A 21,951-nucleotide genomic window follows, 5' to 3' on the forward strand; every position below is an offset into this window, starting at 1 on the left:
TGCGGGAAGCATCTATCAAAAAGGAAGAGGTTGACCTGAGGGCCTCGAACCAAGACAGTGGCAGTCAGATAAACATTAATGATGGTCTTGGAGGAGTGGAAGGGTGCCAAGAGGGCCTCCCACCAGGGTGAAGAGGAAAAAGGAGAGAGCACAGAGACCATATGGAGGGTCCATAGGCCTGGAGAGGGAACGACAAAGTGGATATCGTTGAGGGTCTGTCTGGAGGAAGCACTGGTGTAGGTATCAGCGAAAGGGAGGCCTGGGCTGGAGACCAGGATATCCCTTTTAAACTTCTTCCTCCCAGACTTAGTGAAACGGACAGGATAGTCAATAGAAAAGCAGTTGTTTGTTGGTACACTTAGTTCCTCCAGGGGCCTATCTTATTTTGCTCCTGTTAAAACCAACCTATGTATAACAAATAGGCCAATTATACCTACAAAGCATCCCTCTGCGATGGAGTGGATAATGACAGCGATGCAGGCAGTTCCAAGGCAAATCAATTGTTCTGTTGGTTTCTTTGACAATATCTATTTGAGTGTCTGAAGCGGCTGAGCGGTTGTGCTGGTGTTTTATCAGTGCTATCTTGGTGCGGCTTGACATAAACAGCAATGCAGTGTGTCCGTTCCTGTAGCTTCCTTGAGCTCGGACAGGAAAGCGAGGGAAGGCGAGTGAGCAAGCTGCTGAATTTGGCTTCAGGACTCTTTGCCGTCTGCCTGGGGATTCCTCCGTACTCACGAGTGTCACTGTTATTGGTAATTGGTTACCGAGGGGCTGGCATTGCCACAGAGTTAGAGAAGGTGCTGCACATTTGAGAAGTAGTATGCCCAGCATCTGTGCCAGCACAGTCGAGTAATAAGTAAGTGGCATGGAGCACTCCGTAGTGGGCGTGTTTGGTGTTTAAGTGTTGCGTGGTGCGGCTTTTGTGCAGTCATTAATAAAAAGCTGGCAAGAAGCTGGACATTTTGGAAAATCCATGTGTAAACTGCTGCCAGCGCTCAGTACAGTGCAGTGTTTTTCAACTGCTCCCCCAGTATTTGCCAACAGCCATTCTCAGGACGTAGGGGAGCAAAGAGCGGTGAGATAAGAGCAGTCCAGTGACAGTCTGCAAAAGGAGTTGGCTGGAGCAAGAAAGTAAGTGCAGTGCAGTCAGTGCAGCAAGTGGTCGGAGCGGCACCGGGATACAACAGAAGAGAACCTTTGCGAGAAGTGTTGAAGCAAAGGATCATTTACATGCCTTGTTCTTGTTGATTTGCATGTAGCTCTGCCACTTGGTAGATAACTTTGCCTTATTCTGTGTGCCGGAAGTGGCCTCAGTGTGGCTTGACACGTAGGGAGTAGATTCTTTCCTCTGAGATTCCTTCTTCGTGATGAAGAAGGTGTGTGTGTCTGCTGTGTCCGCCGTGCAGTGTTGTGCTGGAGAACTGGGAATCCGGCATTCGGAAAGCGGGCCAAAGCGCACATCAAAGTAAAGATTGAAGAGCAGAGTGAGAGTTGCGACAGCGGCTACCTGGTGAATTGAGTTGCTGAGCTGTAGAGTGGTTGAGGTCTTGTGAGCGCTTCTGCTTCTGTGTCGTCTACCCTCCTTTTGCTCCTTTTTCTGCCCTAAATTGTGACCCCTAACTTCTGTCTGCCTGAACATAGTGGGCCATAGTGGGCCAGGACTACCTTGGACATGGATTGTGACTGTCATGGTGGCGAAACTCTGGGCCCAAAAGCTAAAAGTAAAAAAGGAGGTGCCATAGTAAATCATGTGGGCGCAAAGGTTGCTACGGCTTGCATTGCTTCAGGGCAGACCACAATTAATTGGGTTGCCCAAAGCCACATTGCTATGAGGTTCCTCCCTGGGATCAAGGGGCTGAAGGAAGTGGAAAATAGGGAGGAAGCAGAAATCAGCGTGGCTGAGACAGAAGTGGTGATGAACCATATCGACGCTGAGGAGACCATTGCGATTAACGTGGTCAGTTCGAGTAGCCTGGTGGCTGCGACTGTTGCTACGGTGGTTTCTGATGGTAATGATGATGCTGATGACTCCTCAGAGCTGAGAGGCAGGTTGCAGGGAGGAGGCACTATAGCGATGGCTCTAAATCAAGTATCAGCACCCTTGAATGTTCATACTTATGATAGATCTATCAGGATGTCTAACCAAGGGGATATCTCCAGGCACATTCGAGTCACCGGATCTATTTGCGAAGGGCGATCAGTAATATAGACTATGTCACCTGTACACATCGTGCCAAATGATAAAATCTCTGATGTGGCGCATGAAGTTGTAGCCATGGCCGAACCCTTGTCTAGATAAACTTTGGAAGCGTTAGAGTGTTCAATTGACTGATATTATGCTGAGAACTGTTTACTAGGAAATGGGGCATTGCAAGACATGCTGGAGTGCGTGGCTGCGGAAGAAGTCCTAGAAGATGCAGATTCCATCTATTTGGGTGTACATGGTGGGACCTTGAAGGAGGACCTAATTCAGGATATGGGGCTATACAGCCGACGTGCGTTTCGACCTAATTCTTTTTCAGGTCCAATGGAGTTGCGATAAAGCTCTGGATAGAGCTGATGGGTGGTCCTCCCGAGTCAGGGCGCCACTGGGGCTGGATAGCCAATTCTGGTGCTGAGTCGGCGTGTCAGCGCCAAGACAAATCGGTTACTCGGCAGAGCTCCGTGTAACGAGCGTCGGCTGTGTGCACTTACCTATGTTGAACAAAACGGGCAATTTCTGTCCAACTTAATGTTTTGAAATTGTGCTGGTATCGGGTTTTTTTACAACAATAATAAAACATTAAATGACTAAGACACCCAAGACTCCTCGGACATGGTGATGAACCTAAATCTCTAGCAATTCAGCTATATTCATGGATCTTTGAATCCTCCCAGCACCCGAAATTATCCATAGGTTTGCCTTCTCATCAATTCAATCAGCCTTGGGAACCCCAGAGCTGGTCCGCAGACAAACCAGGAGTAAGGCTGCGGGCCAACATACTCTTACCTCAAAAACAAGGTGCGCGGTAGACTGGGAGTCCCGACCCAGATAACTCCACATAGCTGTAACTGTCTGGTGATAATTAGCCTGTTGGCAAAGTCGGTGTCCAGTCTGGTGACAAGGGATGTTCATAAGAGCCAAGATATGTATGCTCAGTCGGGGCTTGGTGTTATCTGTATCCCGGTGCCGAAAGCTGATGAGGATAACTCACAGCTTCCTCTGGTAGGGCTGGTGACAAGCCGCAGGGTAGGAATGATGGGGGCTGCTAAACCTGTGAGGGAAAAGATGATGAACAGACAAATGATTACATCTTACATCTACACAGCCCGAAAGTGAGGCTGATCTAACACCAGGATGCCCATCCCCCAACATACTATTAAGGCTGACAATGGAAAGCGTGGCAGTGCGAACAGATTTAATCTGGAGGACTGTGGAAATAACACTTGGAACAGACAAATGATTGCATCCACACAACCCAAAAGTGTGGTTGAGGCTGACACCAAGATGCCCAATCCTCAACTCACTTTTAAGGCTGACAACAGAAAGAGGGGCAGTGTGCATGGATTTAATCTCGGAGACCATGGAAATAACATTCGGAGTGCTGATGTCAATCAGGAAATTCCATGTGGGGGCAGGAAGATGGGGACTCCCAAGGTCGATCATCTGAGTGGTTGGCGAAATATGAACTTAATCTGTTGTTTTAAGGCACTAACATATTGTAATAAAAATGCTTAAAGGAGTAATATCGAAGGGCTTCTCAGAGGTGCTGGGGGATATGAAATTTCCTTTCAACTGTTTCTCACTGTAGGCATTCTCTCTGACTGTGTATGTCTTGTAAGGGTTGCAATGTTCACTTTTCTTTTGTCAATGCAAACCTTTGCTTGGGTATCCTAAATTGTCGGGATGCACTAGCTAGGAGGGGGATTGAGGTATTTGAGGACTCCAAGGCTGACATATGCCATCTTCTTGATTTATGGTATCAATGGCAAGAGGAGGGGAAAGGGAAGGATGGCTTTTTAAAAAAAAAATCTGCACGTCATCTCTGGGAAATTGTGCAAAGGTAGCAGTATTGATATTACCTTCGATCCCAATCGTCTTATTGATTTGACAAGACCAGAGTTGAAGCAGAGGTTGAGGCAGATCATCCCAAAGAGTTTCCAGGTCTCCAAGCAGGCAAGGGAGAAGGTGTATGCATTCCCTATACTGGTTCCACCCTTGAAACAGCTTAAGGGCACATGGCCTGACAGTGGAGACTGGCAACCTGTCTGACCCAATAGGGGGGTAATAGAGGGGTGGCTTGTTATATGCTGTCATTACACACAAAAAGAGGCTGAGGGAGTGGCACTGCCCACTGCTAACCAACCCTCATCAAGGTTTTTCACCTTTAACAACAAACATTAGAGTTAGACAAAATGCTGGTACTGTTTTCGCAATGTTGTACGATGGACAAGATCAAAAACCAATGAGACCAGTTGGTGCTTGCAATAAATTAAATTCAGAGGCACACAACGGGTCTGAATTCAAACAAATATATAGACAATTTTATTAACATATACAAGTAATTGTGGCAAGGTGCCAATGTTCACCATAAAGTTTCAACACAAGAGGGAAATACACAATTAAAATGGTAGTAAATAAACAGTGCAAAATATGTTATAGACAGTAAAACATTAGGTCAAGAGTGTTGGGTCAAATGGCCTAAAATGTCAGTGGTGTTATGAAAGTGTCATGTGCTGTGCAAATACACATGTAAACTAAATCTAACACTCCATACAAACTCACCATTACTCATTCATCCACATACATACAAATCATTCCAACATGTTTCTTTCCAAAATCGAGTGCAAAGATTGTGCAAGGAAATTCATCAGGGACTGTCAACATAAAAGTAACAAACCAGACACTGTTATTAACAATGTGCAAATTCTGCTAAAACACGACAAGGTAAGTATCCTGTCACTATAGAAAGCAATATAGATTTGACATGAACACTCGTTGGAGTGTTGCTGAAAGACACTTCACAAGCCTCAGGATGCTCAATATCGGGTTGGTGATGTGTCCACTACGTGGCAGCTTAAGTCACCACGGATTGCCTGAAAACCGTAAAACAATGGGGAAAATTACCCTTTGTCTAATGCAATCATGTCCTATGATCAACATAAGATTGCTAAATGTGGTATTAATACCATGCCTGTACACAAGAGGGCGGCTAAGTGGCCCATCGGGCTATTGTCGAAAGGAGAACACATGGCATGAAAACAAGGAAGAGGGCGAACTCCCAAAGCCAAGACTGGGGGAAAGAAGAAAATAACCTCTCACCCTCCGCGTGTGTGTAAGTCCATCAGACAGGTGGAGAGGTGCCCCGTCACCATCCGCGTGTGTGTTTCTAACATCAGTGCAATACTCAAAGGGATGCCCAGAGTGCTGAAGGAGCATACTGAAAACATTCCGATTCCAAATGGTCTCATGGACATGCCCCAAATACAACAAAAGCTCAAACACTTCTAGTGGTAAAGTACGTGCATACCGCTTAGCTGCAAGATGCGCTGAATGCAAAATGCTTTAAATTCGGGAGCATTGGATGCAGTTAGCCGCACTTTCAAGGAGAACTTCCCATGATGGAGTTGATTGGCAGTACAAGAAGTGAGCTTAGGTCCACCCCGGTCGAGCTGTTTATGAAATAGGAAAAGAAGGAACACAGCTGTGGTCACTTGAAATATTGTCAAGACATCAATGTATCTAGCCTTCTTACAACCAGTGGAGGGGTAACAAAGCTAAATTACCTTCTTCGGTCGAATAAGCTGACACTTTGGGTTAGTGCTGCTGCGTGAACACAGCTGTAGCTGTTTTAGGAGAGCAGGTGTGGCTTGGACTGCCCAGTGGAATCACAGTATAGCACTGTGTTTGCGTAGAGGCTTGCTGAAACGACCGTTTGCAATAACGGTATGTGCGGAGCCGCTAAGGGAAAAAAAAGGTATACTGTGTGAGATACCCAAGGTTCCATAACGGGACCGCGTCAAGAAAAATGCGAAGTACTTGTGGACGCTGTAAACACCATAAATGCTAGCGTGAGTCTATTGCCAGGGCCAAAGATCGCCCTTGGTTATGTAGAAAAGGGAGAACAAAATCACGTTTAGAGACCCAAGGGGGGGAAGTATAAGTCTGAAAGGGTCATCTTGCACGTTTCTGGCATACAAACTCCCTGGGGCGCAGAACATCACTTACCCGTTGGTAGTACGCAGTGCTGCACAGCTAAGGATCCAGTACCTCTGGATCTGGAGCTATTCGGTCATGTGACCTGCTGTTCTCCTTAAGTGCGGAGGAGCGTGAAAAAGCGTGCCGTTTGATTGGACATTATGTTAAGTATAGGCTGCGCTGGGGAACCTAGCTGAGGGTGACCACTCCCACCAATGAGTCAGGGGTTTAAGCCCGTGAATCATCTTCTCGAACTAAGGCAGCACTAAATGGTTAATGGAACTGTGACCGGGGGGTAACTGGTGCATACGGCGTTAAGGGCATTGTTTGTGGAAATGACTATACATTTTAGCCACATGAAAGAGAAACCCTTTAGGCGCGGTACCTTGTTGACTCTGGGCCCTAATGCCGGCTGTCCAAAAGGTATTTTGCAAGGAAACAACAGCTCCACAGTAGCGGAAAATCTCACTTTATGGACGCCTAGGTCACTCCCGTTAGCTCACTGTAAGGTATAGTTAGCATGAATCAAACTTGTCGCCAGTCGATTATTTCATTGAGACCGGTTAATGCGCTTTTAGTTAGAAAAATGATTTGTTGCTCCTTACGAAACAGAGTGCGTTTGTCTCTATTAGTATCCATGCTGGGTAGCAGTTTATACAAAACTGTCCCCTTGATATCATCTACTGAGTGTTGTTAAATGCTGTGTCTGATTGGTCCCATGTCACCAAGCAGCTAAATCCCTGGTGATCGTTTCATGGAATGTGGCTGGCATCAACTCTATATTGGGCAGTACAGAGGCCAGGTCACTTTTTGAGAAGTCAGACATTGTCTTATTACAAGAGACCTGGGCAGTCCCTGTGGATGGGTTTGTAGTATATGGTATAGTGTCGCTGAACAATCTTAGGGGACGTTGCTATAGAGGTTTGTCTATTTTGGTCAAAACCCACTCATTAGCAAACTGTTTCCTTTGGAGTTATCTCATCCATTCTAGCATGTGGTTAGAATCATCAGGTTGGATGGGAATGATATGTTGGTAGTCGCCTTGTATAACTGTCCTCGTGCACAGTTTGCCAGGGGCTGTCTCTTAATGTTATCCTCCATTATGGAGAGTCTGGTCAATCTGGCTGCTGACAATCTGATATTTCTTATTCTGGGGTGAGGGGGGATTTCAATGCCAAGATAGGAGGCGGTCCCAGATCTGCCCTATTCGATTCCTCGGAAGACAATCTAGTCGGGATTTCGATTCCTATCATGAGGGATGTTAGAATTTGCACAAAGGGGCTTAGGCTGTGGAAGTTCCTCTATGAACAGGGGTTGCATTCAGCTAATGGCTGTTTCCCTGATGATATCCCTGGCAATTCTACTTTCTCATCAGCTTCAGGTCGCTCAACGATCGATTACTGATGTGTCCCAGTAAAATTCTGGGACCATGTTATTGCGCCTACAGTCCTGAGCGACATTTGCAGTGATCATTTTCCTATCCAGCTTGTGCCCAAAATACAGGATAAACATGCACTGCCGGGATTGATGTACCAGCCGGAGGTGTCCCTTGATGGTCAAAAGGGTAGACTAAAATGGCAGTTAGCAGATGGAGAGAGCTTGTAGAGGGACATTGATATAAACAACTGGATAACTTTTTCTCAGGTGGTTCTAATCTGAGTGTCATACTAACTAATTTTACATCACTGCTGACTAATTTGTCTGCTTCATTCACCCAGAGGTTTAGCAAAACATTGGTAAAGAGATAGCTGGGTTGGTTTAACTCAGATTGTACAAAATCTAAGAGCATTTTACTTGAAACCTTGAAGAATCCCCTGTCCTCAAAATGTGATATAATTGGTGCCTGGGCTGTTATTAAAAGGGCTACCGCCATCAGGAAGACTGAAATTGCAGCAGAGGTCTGGGTCAATTCTTCTGCCACTAATGATGGCAAGCTTTTCGGGACATAGTGAACAATGGGCCTTTTTAAAAATGTAAGTCAAGAGGTGCTGATGTCATGGTTTCTGATCAGGCCTGGGTGGCTCGGTTTTCCACCCTATATTGTGCGGTTCATGCGGTGGTTGCTACTGAATGACTGCTGGCTGTAGATCCCCAGCAGTTGCCAAACCCAATGGAATGGGAAATTAAATTACCCATAAAATGCCAAGCCAGAAATAGGCTTCCAGGTCCTGACAATGTCCCAGCAGACTTGTTCCTCTCATTACCGGATCTCTGGGCCTCGATTTTGACTCTGGGTTTTAACGCTATTTGTGCAGGGAGTATGCACCCTGTTTCTTGGTCATGGCCAGTAATTCAGCTGATATATAAGAAGGGGCTGTGGGTGCTACCAGCTTCATATAGAACTATTTTGCTTCTAGACTCTGGGCCTCATTCCGACTTTGACGGTAAGGGATACCGGGCACCGGGAAGGAGACCGGTGCCGGTAAACCCTTACCGCCCAATTCCGAGGTCCCTTAGCGGGAGCCGCAAAGAACGTGTGGTCTGACCCCACATCCTTTACGGATCCCGCTAAGGGACCAGGGCGCTAATAACGTTCCCCATTCAACTAGACTGGACCCGGTACTGGAGGCAGCCATGGTGCTAATAGCACCATGGCTGCCTCCAATCTCGGAATGAAGCCCTCTGTGTTTACAATCATGTGGAGTGTCCTCCTGGGTAGATTGGAGCCTTGGGTGGAATATAACAATATTCTTGCCCCATTCAGCTGGAGTTTAGACCAGGTCTCGTAACGGCTGAGCAGTCCTTAAATCTATATTCAGTGGTGGCTCACTCTTTGTATATCATTGATGAACCTTTTTTTCTTGCTTTCATGGATCTGAGCACCGTCTTTGACAAGGTTGTTTGTAAAAAGCGGTGGTGTGTGCTCAGATCCATGAATTGTCCAGGTGCACTGGTGGATCTTCTGGAGAGACTGCATTCATCCTCAGTGGCTTGTGTAAGGAGTGGGGTGCAGGGACGGTGCACTGCTTTCTTTCAGGTGGAGCAGGGGGTGCACCAGGGCTGCGTGCTGGCCCCCCTGCTTTTCTGTCTGTACATTAATGTACTCTAACGCTCACCTGGTATCACGGGACGTCACTCAGCCTGTTCTGACCTCTTACGACCTCAAACCCTTCCCTGGAGGCTATTCGACTGGAGACAAGGCCTTGTTTTCTTGGATAGTGTGCTCTCCGTCCTGCTTTCAGCGCAGGGGTGCGTTGATTGATGCGGGCTCGTTGCTGCCTAGTTACTTCACTGGCAAGAGTCCGACAGGTAAGTATAATGAGTCTTTCGAACAGTACTCTAACTTCGTTCCTTTCCTTCCTTAGATGATGGCCGGCGTCGGGGGATGGCGGCGTGCTGCTGAGATGAGTAGCGCTGAAGGTGAGTGAGAGCGCGATGCGCGATGCACCCCTTTCGTATTTGCATTGAACTGAGTTCTTTTTCTGTGTCTTTTAGGTGCTGCGATGTTTTCAGCGTGGATGCCGGTTATGTCTTGGCTGGGTAAGCGTGGTATGCGGCGCCTCTAGATGTTTCCACGCTAACCTGGAGTGTCTTTTCCCTCTTGCAGATGGAAGAGAAATTCCAGAGACAGAGTTCCCCCAGAGCGGCTGGGATTCAGGTAAGCGTTTGAAGCTCGTACAGTATTTAAAAATAAGCGAAAATTTGCAGAATGCTTACTATTGCCTTTTTTCTGTTCTTTTCCCTTTTCCTTAGGAAGCGGCGTGCCGGGATGGGAATGACACCGCCGGAGATGCCCGCAGAACAGAAGGAGTGATGAATGATGGGCAGAAGCGCCGCAAGGTAAGGCTGTTCCTAACAGTGTTCTTGTTCTTGCAGGAGCTGAGCGCAGAAGAAAGATGCAGGCCTACTGGAGACCGATCCGAACATGGTGAGTGTCACGCTGCAGGTGCAGAAAATGCAAAGCATGTTTCTCAGCCTGGGTGTGGCTTAAATAGTCTCTGGGTATCCCAGGTGTCTCTGGGCTGAACCACACCCAAAAGACTAGACCGCACATGCAGTTCTGGGAAACAAAATATGTGAGAGCATCCATCTTGTCCCCATCAATGCACTACAAGTCCAATCCCCAATGTTATCCTATGGGAGTGAGTGAGTCTGGTGCCACAAGCGTCAAGTCTGACTCCAAGTGGGTCTTTGGAGGGATGGAGAGGCCCTTGAGGGCCATGCAGGTGATCGTGGCCTGGCTCCAGCCTGACATCTTGGAGGGCTGGGGACATGAGCGGCAGGAATCATGACAGCACTCCCCCCCAAGGCCCCTCTCAAGGTGGCTATTCTGTCTGGTCCTGGTTTGGTTGGAAGGTTTTGATGAAATCGTCTAAGCAAGCGAGGTGCATGGATGTACTCACAAGGCTCCCATGTCCTGTCTTGTGGACCATACCCCTTCCGGTCTACTAAGTAGTATAATTTGGATCTGACGTACTTTGAATCTAGGATGTCCTTGACTTCAAATTCTGGCTCCCCTGTGAGTACTACTGGCTGCGGTGGCGTTGCTACCCGGGTCCCAGGATGAACAGGTTTAAGGAGAGACACGCGGAACACAGGATGAATCTGCATGTGTGACGGCAAAGCTAGTCTGACCGCCACAGGATTTATCACGGAGGTGACGGTGAATGGACCCAGGTATCTTGGACGGAAAGTTCGGGCTCCTTTAATGGACACGTGTTTAGACGCCAGCCAGACTTTGTCTCCCACTTGGTAGTTGGGGGCCTTTGCTCGGTGTTGATCAGCAAACATCTTTTGGCGATTCTTAGCTTGCAGTAGGTGTTCAGCTGCCCTTTTAAATGTTTGAGAAATGGTTGTGTGCAAGGTTTTGACTGCTGGCATTTCCAGGGTTGTAGAGGGTTGTAACGCTCACCTGGTATCCACGGGGACGTCACTCAGCCTGTTCTGACCTCTTACGACCTCAAACCCTTCCCTGAAGGCTATTCGACTGGAGACAAGGCCTTGTTTTCTAGGATAGTGTGCTCTCCGTACCGCTTTCAGCACAGGGGTGCATTGATTGATGCGGGCTCGTTGCTGCCTAGTTACTTCACTGGCAAGAGTCTGACAGGTAAGTATAATGAGTCTTTTGAACAGTACTCTAACTTCGTTCCTTTCCTTCCTTAGATGATGACCGGCGTGCTGCTGAGATGAGTAGCGCTGAAGGTGAGTGAGAGCGGGATGCGCGATGCACCCCTTTCGTATTTGCATTGAACTGAGTTCTTTTTCTGTGTCTTTTAGGTGCTGCGATGTTTTGAGCGTGGATGCCGGTTATGAAGAACAAATGCGGTGAGTAAGCGTGGTATGTGGCGCCTCTAGATGTTTCCACGCTAACCTGAAGTGTCTTTTCCCTCTTGCAGATGGAAGAGAAGTTCCAGAGACAGAGTTCCCCCAGAGCAGCCCATTTCCAGGGTTGTAGAGGGTTGTAACGCTCACCTGGTATCCACGGGGACGTCACTCAGCCTGTTCTGACCTCTTACGACCTCAAACCCTTCCCTGAAGGCTATTCGACTGGAGACAGGGCTTCGTTTTCTTGGATAGTGTGCTCTCCGTCCTGCTTTCAGCGCACGGGTGCGTTGATTGATGCGGGATCGTTGCTGCCTAGTTACTTCACTGGCAAGAGTCTGACAGGTAAGTATAATGAGTGTTTCGAACAATACTCCAACTCCGTTCCTGTCATGAGCGCTACTCCCGAGGAGCCAAGACTGGACCAGGGTCCCCGGAAGCAGGCTCATCATCCACACCCCCGGTTCCAGCAGACCTCTACAGGGGCCCTTTGGACCATGTCCTGCCGCCGCTGGCGCCAGGCTCATAAGGAACCACAGTCCCGGCGCCATGGGCGCCGGGCTCATATTCTTAAAGTGTGCAGTAGTGATTGGGTGGACTTACCTGTGGCAGACCATGCTGCATACTCACCTAGAACAATCCAAGCTGGGTGAAATCCCAGCCACTGGCTGGGAGGGACCAATCCTCTGTTACAGGAACTGTTTTCTTACCTGGGTGGGGCTGATGCTAATCCTCTGACACTGAAACTCTTTTCTTACCTGGGTGAGGCTGGAGGAAGAATACGCACCAAAGCACTTCTCCACTATTTAAACCACGCCCGATAGAATTCACGTGCTTCGCGTTATTCTGCAACAGCAGCAGGACGCTCACCGAGTCGGCTCCTACATTCCAGGTCCAGACACACCCTCAGCTTCTCCAGCAGCAACCTGTGGATGAAGAAAAGGCACAGGAACATCTACTCACCAGAATTCAGCCACAAGAGTCCAGTCTCCGACAACCTGCAAATAAAGGTATAAGGTTAGAAAACGGGCAACACGCTCGCAGCTGCGCTCGCTTACCTTATCCATCCGTGTTCACACCGGAGTTCACCGCGGCCTTCGCTTCGGCAGCATCCCAGTACCTGGAAGACAAAAGACATTGTTAGTGATGTCCGAGCCGAAGGGTTCGCAACTCAGTTATACTTACGCGCAGCAGCGGCAGCATCGCCCTCAGCATTTTGGCACCTGAAAGGAAGGAAAAGACATTGGGCCTCATTACGACCCTGGCGGTAAGGGGTTAACGCCAGCGTTAGCTGCGCCGACCCCTTACCGCCAACTACGAGGTCCCTTAGCGCCATGGCGCTTTTAACACCTGCTTTTAGCAGGTGTTAAAATCCATGGCGCTAAGGTACCATGGAGTTAATTACGCCACCGTAATTTACGGTGGCGTAATTAACGCCTTCCCCACTCCCATTATGCCCTATGGGGCAAAAATGGGAATGGGGAAGGGTAAATGGGGATTGGGGACTTACCGCCCCGCCGACCTCGGAATGGGGCGGTAATTCCGCCAACCACCATGGCGTAAACGTAGTTTACGCCATGGTGGTAAAGTCACGGCCCAGGCGGTAACTTACCGCCTGGGTCGTAATGAGGCCCATTATCAGAGGCGCCCATTTGGAAACGGCCACAATTCAGTAATACTTACGTGCCTCCGCACGTGCAACAGCGGCGGCATCACCCACAGCACCTCGGCACCTGAAAGACAGAAAAGGACATTATAAAAGGGTGCTCCTTTAGAAGCGGCCTCAGATCTTCTATACTCACGAGCCTCCTCTTGCACAGCAGTGGTGGTGTCGCCAACAGCTCCTCGGCACCTGAAGGACTATTACAAGCCACAAAAGGACACTGAGCCTAAACACTGAAATCATCCAGTGACGTAACTGGATTCCACGCGCCCCTGCACCAGAAGCAGGATGGAGAGCTCAGCTTTACTAAACCAAAGGTGAGAGTTTGTGGAGACCAGTCGAGAACCAAGAAGTGGGAAAAGCAGAAGATTGGTGGGAGAACTTATCCAACCAGCTTGTAATTACCCCTTTTTCTTCCACCTGCAGAAAACTCACCTTACAAGCCAGACAGTCAATATTCGGAGGTCCTGCCCAGGGCGTCTTCCGAGTTCTACGCCTCATCATAGTCAGAGAAGCAACTGTAGCAGTCCAGTTTGGGTCAGCGCCTCCGTGGGAATCAGGTGAGCGTTACAGAACGCGAAGCATACCCATAATCTCCTACCCAGGCGCTATGGAAACTTCCGACACAGACCAGTTGGCCCAGTTGTTGGGGGAATTAAGAGCGGAAGTCCATGCTGCTCGCCAGGAAACGAACGCCCTTAAGAGGGAATTGATAATGTCAAAAGAACAAACTGACGATCTCGCCAGACAGGTATTACAGAGTCAAGCGGGGCAAACTCTTCTACCTAACTCTGGGGGGAATTATACCCCAGTTACTTCAAACAATCCCATTCAAATCAACCTACCTGGAAATGTGCCATTGGCACCACCTGAACGCTTTTCTGGTGACCCTAAAAGATTTGCAGTGTTTATAAATCAATGCCGACTGCACTTTCTTTGTAGACCCGCAGCCTTTCCAACTGACCAGACCAAGGTAGCCTTTGTACTTTCGTATCTTAGTGGCAGCGCCACTGATTGGTCGATCCCTCTAGTTACACAGGATGACCCAATTCTTCGGAACTTCTCAGCCTTCCAGGCGAGTATGGAGAGACTTTTTGCAAGACATTCCCAAGGGCAGGCCCTGGACAACGAACTCCTCTCCCTGCGGCAGGGCAACCAGGACCTCTTAGCCTACATTGCATCTTTTAATAGGTTAATCGTGGAAACTAGATGGCCCGAGGATAAGAGGATCACGCTATTTCACAGAGGTCTGCATGGTGAACTTAAAGACGTCCTTGCCCAGGTCGTGAATCCTCCTCAGGACTGTTCGGAATATATTGATTTGGTGGTCCAATTGGATCATAGGCTCCAAAACAGGTTTTGAACCTGTTGGATCCAGGTTTGAAACCCGAGTATTCACGAAAACACAAAGCACCGCCAAAGGGGTCGACACTGTTGAACCTATGCAGATTGGGGCCGTAAAGGGTCCCTTAACCCAGAAAGAGCGTGACAGAAGACGACAAATGCAATTGTGCCTCCATTGTGGAAACTCTGGACATTTTCTTTGAGATTGCCCGGTAAAACCACCTAAGAAGACAGTAGGAGCTTCTGACAAGAACTCTGAAAAGCCTGAGCCGGGAAACAACCTCGCCCGACAAGTGTAGAGGTCCGCTTGCCGAGCTTAAAAACCAGTTCTTTGACCTTGCACTTCATAATGCCTATGGTCCTCGTAAACCCAAAGCAACCAGAACGTTTGCATGCTATTAAGGCATACATTGATAGTGGAGCAATAGGAAATTACGTGGACCGCGAATTGGCTTCCAGAATGAACCTACCTCTTTGTCCAAAGGCGGTTAAAGACGTCATTACCATGGTGGATGGGACCGAAATCACCTCCGGACCGGTAACCCATACCACTGCTGAAGTGACGTTACTAGGCCAAGACGGGCATCGGGAGGTTATTGTGTTCGACGTGATCAAGGCTCCTCAATTCCAAGTAATCCTAGGAATCCCTTGGTTGGAGAAACACAACTCTCAGATTGATTGGCGAGCAAAGACGATAATGTTCCCTGAGTGTGCACCAACCTGCTATCCACGACCCAGCATTGGCCTAGCGTCAGCAACGACTGACGGTCCACAAGTACCTCAAGAGTATCGAGAGTTCCAAGACGTTTTTCAAAAGGAACAGGCTAACACCTTGCCACCTCACAGATCATACGATTGTCAGATAGATCTGATACCCGGTGCAACTCCCCCTTGCAGTAGGGTTTACACCCTCACCGAGCCTGAGAACCTTCATCTGCGACAGCATTTAGGCCAGTATCTGGCCAATGGCTTTATCCGTCCGTCAAAGTCTCCTGCATCCTCGGCTCTGTTCTTCGTACCAAAAAAAGAAGGTGACCTCAGAACCTGTATTGATTACCGTGCTCTGAATCAGATAACAGTAAAAAACAGATACCCCTTACCTCTGATCCCGGAACTCCTCGACCAGGTGAAAAACGCCTGTATTTATACCAAGCTTGATCTCCGGGGAGCTTATCATTTGGTACGGATCAAGGAAGGTGATGAATGGAAGACGGCATTTCGCACTAAGTATGGGCTATTTGAATACCAAGTGATGCCCTTCGGACTATGCAATGCGCCGGCCGCCTTCCAATATTTCATGAATGACGTCCTCAGAGAGCTCATTGATGTCTGTGTTGTCGTCTACATAGACGACATTCTTGTGTACTCATCTTCGGAAGCTGATCATCGAAATCATGTTAGGGCGGTCCTTGAAAAACATCGCCAACATAAACTCTTTGCCGAGCTCCAGAAATGTGCCTTTCATGTCACCGAGGTCGAATTTCTGGGATTTATTCTGACACCCAAAGGAGTCCACATGGACTCGAGAAAAGTTGACGCAATCCTCAAATGGCCATCTCCTACTTCCGTGAAAGGCGTTCAAAGCATGCTAGGCTTTGCCAATTTTTACCGCAGATTTATTCCAGAGTTTTCACGAGTGGTACAACCCATCACATCCCTCTTAAGAAAAAATAAGCGCTTTGAATGGTCTGCAGAAGCTGAACAAGCCTTCCAAGAGCTAAAGGCCAAGTTCACCTCGGCGCCAATACTGAAACACCCACACCCGGATCTCCCTTACATCGTTGAAACCGACGCCTCCAGTTTAGCAATGGGAGCAGTTCTATCACAAAGGGATCCAGAGACTAACCAACTGCATCCTGTGGCGTTTTGGTCTCGAAAGTTCTCGGCGCCTGAGATTAATTACACCATCACGGACAAAGAGCTTTTAGCTATTAAATCCGCCTTTAAGGCCTGGCGGCATATCTCCTCGGGGCCAAACACACTGTTACGGTGATCACCGATCATCGAAATCTACAGTATCTGAAAACCGCCAAAGCTCAATCCTCCAGACAGCTTCGCTGGGCTCTATTCTTTGCTGAATTTGACTTTGTGATCACTTACCGCCCGGCAACAAGAACGGCAAAGCGGATGCTCTTTCCCGAATTGGAATGGGGGATAACGTTGTCAATCCCGAACCCGTACCAATAATTCCTGAACAAAAGATCTTGGGTCTGATTTCTTCACAATCCATCGAGGATATTGAGGCAAAAACTAAATGGGCCTCATTACGAACCAGGCGGTAAGTTACCGCCTGGGTCGTACCTTTACCACCATGGCGTAAACTACGTTTACGCCATGGTGGTTGGCGGACTTACCGCCCCATTCCGAGGTTGGCGGGGCGGTAAGTCCCCAATCCCCATTTACCCTTCCCCATTCCCATTTTTGCCCCATAGGGCATAATGGGAGTGGGGAAGGCGTTAATTACGCCACCGTAAATTACGGTGGCGTAATTAACAACATGGTCCCTTAGCGCCATGGATTTTAACACCTGCTAAAAGCAGGTGTTTAATCCTCCATGGCGCTAAGGGACCTCGGAATCAGGCGGTAAGGGTCGGCGCTGTTTACGCTGCCGTAAACCCCTTACCGCCTGGGTCCTAATGAGGCCCAACAACTTGTGACCCCATCAGACTTACAGAGCTGGTTACAAAGAGGAGAGAACTTCACCGTAAACAATGACTTGCCTTATTTCCAAGGACGATTGTTCCTACCACACGCCGATTTACAAAAACAGATAATCTCCTGTTATCATGATTCATTAATGGAGGGTCACCCTGGCATCGCCAAAACCACAGAAAAAGTGAAGAGACACTTCTGGTGGCCTTCATGGAGAAAAGACATAAAAGAATTTGTGATGTCCTGTGGTGTGTGCGCTCAAAACAAGGGTCAAAAGAAAAGGCCGGCTGGTCTTCTGCAACCATTAGACATTCCACCGTGTCCCTGGCATACCCTTTCCATGGACTTCATCACCGACTTACCCTCTTGTTCCGGGTACAACACTATTCTCGTTCTTGTGGATTTGTTTTCTAAAATGGCCCACTTCATCCCACTAAAAGCCTTACCTTCAGCTTCAGTACTAGCCAGAGAATTCCTTGAAAACATTGTCCGGTTACACAGCTTCCCGTCGGTACTAATCTCTGATAGAGGAAGCCAGTTTATTTCTCACTTTTGGCGTAGTTGTTGTCGGTCAGCTCAAATCGATGTAAGACTTTCAACCAGCCATCACCCCCAGACCGACGGGCAAACCGAGAGAACAAACCAGACTCTCCAACAATATTTACGATGCATGCTACAACAGTCTGAAAGCAACTGGAAGGACATCCTTTAGATAGCTGAATATGCATACAACAATTCAGTTCATTCGGGAACCGGGAAGAGTCCCTTCTACATCTTGTATGGAATTCATACTCGAACCTCCAACCTCGACCCACCTCAAGATCTTGGAACACCCGCCGTAGATCAGTTGCACATTGTTATTGCCCAAGCTTTCAAGGAAGCGACTGCACAGCTACAACAAGCTAAAGAAAGGTACAAAAAAGGAGCAGACCAACACCGAAGCGATGCCCCTCAATACCAGGTTGGGGATCAAGTCTGGTTGTCCACCAAACATTTATCGCTAAAAGGACCTTGCACCTTCAACCCCAAATACCTGGGACCATATTCAATTACGGCCATAATTAATCCAGTGGCCTTTAAATTAGATTTGCCAACCCATATGAGAATACATCCTGTGTTTCACGTATCTCTTTTGAAACCCATGCAACATGGAACCAGACTGACCAGACCTCCAGAACCCATTCAGGTGAATGGAGAGCCCGAATTTGAAGTTAAAAACATTTTGGACTCCAAGATCATCAAATCAAAACTATTCTACCTAATCGACTGGAAAGGCTACGGACCCCAGGAAAGATCCTGGGAACCCTATGACTACGTCCATGCTCCTTGTCTATTCAGGAAATTCCACCAAACCTTTCCCGATAAACCAAAACCCCCGGGGAGGACAAGTTTGGGAGGGGCCTTGTGGGGGGGTGCTGTCATGAGCGCTACTCCCGAGGAGCCAAGACTGGGCCATCGTCCCCGGAAGCAGGCTCATCATCCACACCCCCGGTTCCAGCAGACCCCTACAGGGGCCCTTTGGAACATGTCCTGGCGCCGCTGGCGCCAGGCTCATAAGGAACCACAGTCCCGGCGCCATGGGCGACAGGCTCATATTCTTAAAGTGTGCAGTAGTGATTGGGTGGATTTACCTGTGGCAGACCATGCTGCATACTCACCTAGAACAATCCAAGCTGGGTGAAATCCCAGCCACTGGCTGGGAGAGACCAATCCTCTGTTACAGGAACTCTTTTCTTACCTGGGTGGGGCTGATGCTAATCCTCTGACACTGAAACTCTTTTCTTACCTGGGTGAGGCTGGAGGAAGAATACGCACCACGCCCGATAGAATTCACGTGCTTCACGTTATGCTGCAACAGCAGCAGGACGCTCACCGAGTCGGCTCCTGCATTCCAGGTCCAGACACACCCTCAGCTTCTCGAGCAGCAACCTGTGGATGAAGAAAAGGCACAGGAACATCTACTCACCAGAATTCAGCCACAAGAGTCCAGTCTCCGACAACCTGCAAATAAAGACATAAGGTTAGAAAACGGGCAACACGCTCGCAGCTGCGCTCGCTTACCTTATCCATCCGTGTTCACACCGGAGTTCACCGCGGCCTTCGCTTCGGCAGCATCCCAGCACCTGGAAGACAAAAGACATTGTTAGTGGTGTCCGAGCCGAAGGGTTCGCAACTCAGTTATACTTACGCGCTTCTTCACGTGCAACAGCGGCGGCATCGCCCACAGCACCTCGGCACCTGAAAGACAGAAAAGGACATTATAAAAGGGTGCTCCTTTAGAAGCGCCCCAGATCTTCTATACTCACAAGCCTCTTCTTGCACAGCAGTGGTGGTGTCGCCAACAGCTCCTCGGCACCTGAAGGTCTATTACAAGCCACAAAAGGACACTGAGCCTAAACACTGAAATCATCCAGTGACGTAACTGGATTCCACGCGCCACTGCACCAGAAGCAGGATGGAGAGCTCGGCTTTACTAAACCTAAGGTGAGAGTTCGTGGAGACCAGTCGAGAACCAAGAAGTGGAAAAGCAGAAGATTGGTGGGAGAACTTATCCAACCAGCTTGTAATTACCCCTTTTTCTTCCGCCAGCAGAAAACTCACCTTACAAGCCAGACAGTCAATATTCGGAGGTCCTGCCCAGGGCGTCTTCTGAGTTCTACGCCTCATCATAGTCATAGAAGCAACTGTAGCAGTCCATCTTGGGTCAGCGCCTTGGTGGGAATCAGGTGAGCGTTACAGTTCCTTTCCTTCCTTAGATGATGGCCGGCGTCCGGGGATGGCGGCGTGCTGCTGAGATGAGTAGCGCTGAAGGTGTGTAAGAGCGCGATGCGCGATGCACCCCTTTCGTATTTGCATTGAACTGAGTTCTTTTTCTGTGTCTTTTAGGTGCTGCGATGTTTTCAGCGTGGATGCCGGTTATGAAGAACAAATGCGGTTGGTAAACGTGGTATGCAGCGCCTCTAGATGTTTCCACGCTAACCTGGAGTGTCTTTTCCCTCTTGCAGATGGAAGCGAAGTTCCAGTGACAGAGTTCCCCCAGAGCGGCTGGGATTCAGGTAAGCCTTTGAAGCTTGTACAGTATTTAAAAATAAGCAAAGATTTGCAGAATGCTTACTAATGCCATTTTTCTGTTCTTTTCCCTTTTCTTTAGGAAGCGGCGTGCCGGGATGGGAATGACAGCGCCGAAGATGCCCGCAGAATAGAAGGAGTGATGAATGATGGGCAGAAGCGCTGCAAGGTAAGGCTGTTCCTAACAGTCTTCTTGTTCTTGCAGGAGCTGAGCGCAGAAGAAAGATGCAGGCCTACTGGAGACCGATCCGAACACAGTGAGTGTCACGCTGCAGGTGCAGAAAATGCAAAGCATGTTTCTCAGCCTGGGTGTGGCTTAAATAGTCTCTGGGTATCCCAGGTGTCTCTGGGCTGAACCACACCCAAAAGACTAGACCGCACATGCAGTTCTGGGAACCGAAATATGTGGGGGCATCCATCTTGTCCCCATCAATGCACTACAAGTCCAATCCCCAATGTTATCCTATGGGAGTGAGTGAGTCTGGTGCCACAAGCGCCAAGTCTGACTCCAAGTGGGTCTTTGGAGGGATGGAGAGGCCCTTGAGGGCCATGCAGGTGATCGTGGCCTGGCTCCAGCCTGACATCTTGGAGGGCTGGGGACATGAGGGGCAGGAATCATGACAGCACTCCCCCCCAAGGCCCCTCTGAAGGTGGCTCTTCTGTCTGGTCCTGGTTTGGTTGGATGGTTTTGATGAAATCGTCTAAGCAAGCGAGGTCCATGTATGTACTCACAAGGCTCCCATGTCCTGTCTTGTGGACCATACCCCTTCCAGTCTACTAAGTAGTATAATTTGGATCTGACGTACTTTGATTCTAGGATGTCCTTGACTTCGAATTCTGGCTCCCCAGTGAGTACTACTGGCTGCGGTGGCGTTGCTACCCGGGTCCAAGGATGAACAGGTTTAAGGAGAGACACGCGGAACACAGGATGAATCTGCATGTTTGACGGCAAAGCTAGTCTGACCGCCACAGGATTTATCACGGAGGTGACGGTGAATGGACCCAGGTATCTTGGACGGAAAGTTCGGGCTCCTTTAATGGACACGTGTTTAGACGCCAGCCAGACTTTGTCTCCCACTTGGTAGTTGGGGGCCTTTGCTCGGTGTTGATCAGCAAACATCTTTTGGCGATTCTTAGCTTGCAGTAGGTGTTCAGCTGCCCATTTAAAGGTTTGAGAAATGGTTGTGTGCAAGGTTTTGACTGCTGGCATTTCCAGGGTTGTAGAGGGTTGTAACGCTCACCTGGAATCCAAGGGGACGTCACTCAGCCTGTTCTGACCTCTTACGACCTCAAACCCTTCCCTGAAGGCTATTCCACTGGAGACAAGGCCTTGTTTTCTTGGATAGTGTGCTCTCCATCCTGCTTTCAGAGCACGGGTGCGTTGATTGATGCAGGCTCGTTGCTGCCTAGTTACTTCACTGGCAAGAGTCTGACAGGTAAGTATAATGAGTCTTTCGAACAGTACTCTAACTTCGTTCCTTTCCTTCCTTAGATGATGGCCGGCGTCCGGGGATGGCGGCGTGCTGCTGAGATGAGTAGCGCTGAAGGTGAGTGAGAGCGCGATGCGCGAGGCACCCCTTTCGTATTTGCATTGAACTGATTTCTTTTTCTGTGTCTTTTAGGTGCTGAAATGTTTTCAGCGTGGATGCCGGTTATGAAGAACAAATGCGGTGGGTAAGCGTGGTATGCAGCGCCTCTAGATGTTTCCACACTAACCTGGAGTGTCTTTTCCCTCTTGCAGATGGAAGAGAAGTTCCAGAGACAGAGTTCCCCCAGAGCGGCC

The 21,951-nt window shown here is 48.7% G+C and overlaps 2 long non-coding RNA genes across 3 annotated transcripts in view; one reads left to right on the forward strand and one right to left on the reverse strand.

Annotated features, from left to right (window-relative positions):
* The window catches only part of LOC138472944 (uncharacterized), a 519,290-nt gene that overhangs the window by 426,466 nt on the left and 70,873 nt on the right, over positions 1–21,951 (forward strand). The window lies entirely within an intron of this gene.
* Positions 4,499–6,298, reverse strand: LOC138472942 (uncharacterized). 2 transcript variants are annotated; one of them, XR_011268697.1, is made up of 4 exons: positions 6,209–6,298; positions 5,767–5,941; positions 5,511–5,652; positions 4,499–5,076 (listed from the first exon to the last, which is right to left on the reverse strand). It is a non-coding gene; the product is annotated as an uncharacterized lncRNA (long non-coding RNA). The 2 variants fall into 2 exon arrangements; XR_011268696.1 differs by having other exon boundaries at positions 4,499–5,652.

The sequence above is a fragment of the Ambystoma mexicanum genome, chromosome 8 (assembly GCF_040938575.1).
Source record: "Ambystoma mexicanum isolate Mex_15411 chromosome 8, UKY_AmexF1_1, whole genome shotgun sequence".
In the NCBI taxonomy this organism is placed as follows: Eukaryota; Metazoa; Chordata; class Amphibia; order Caudata; family Ambystomatidae; genus Ambystoma; species Ambystoma mexicanum.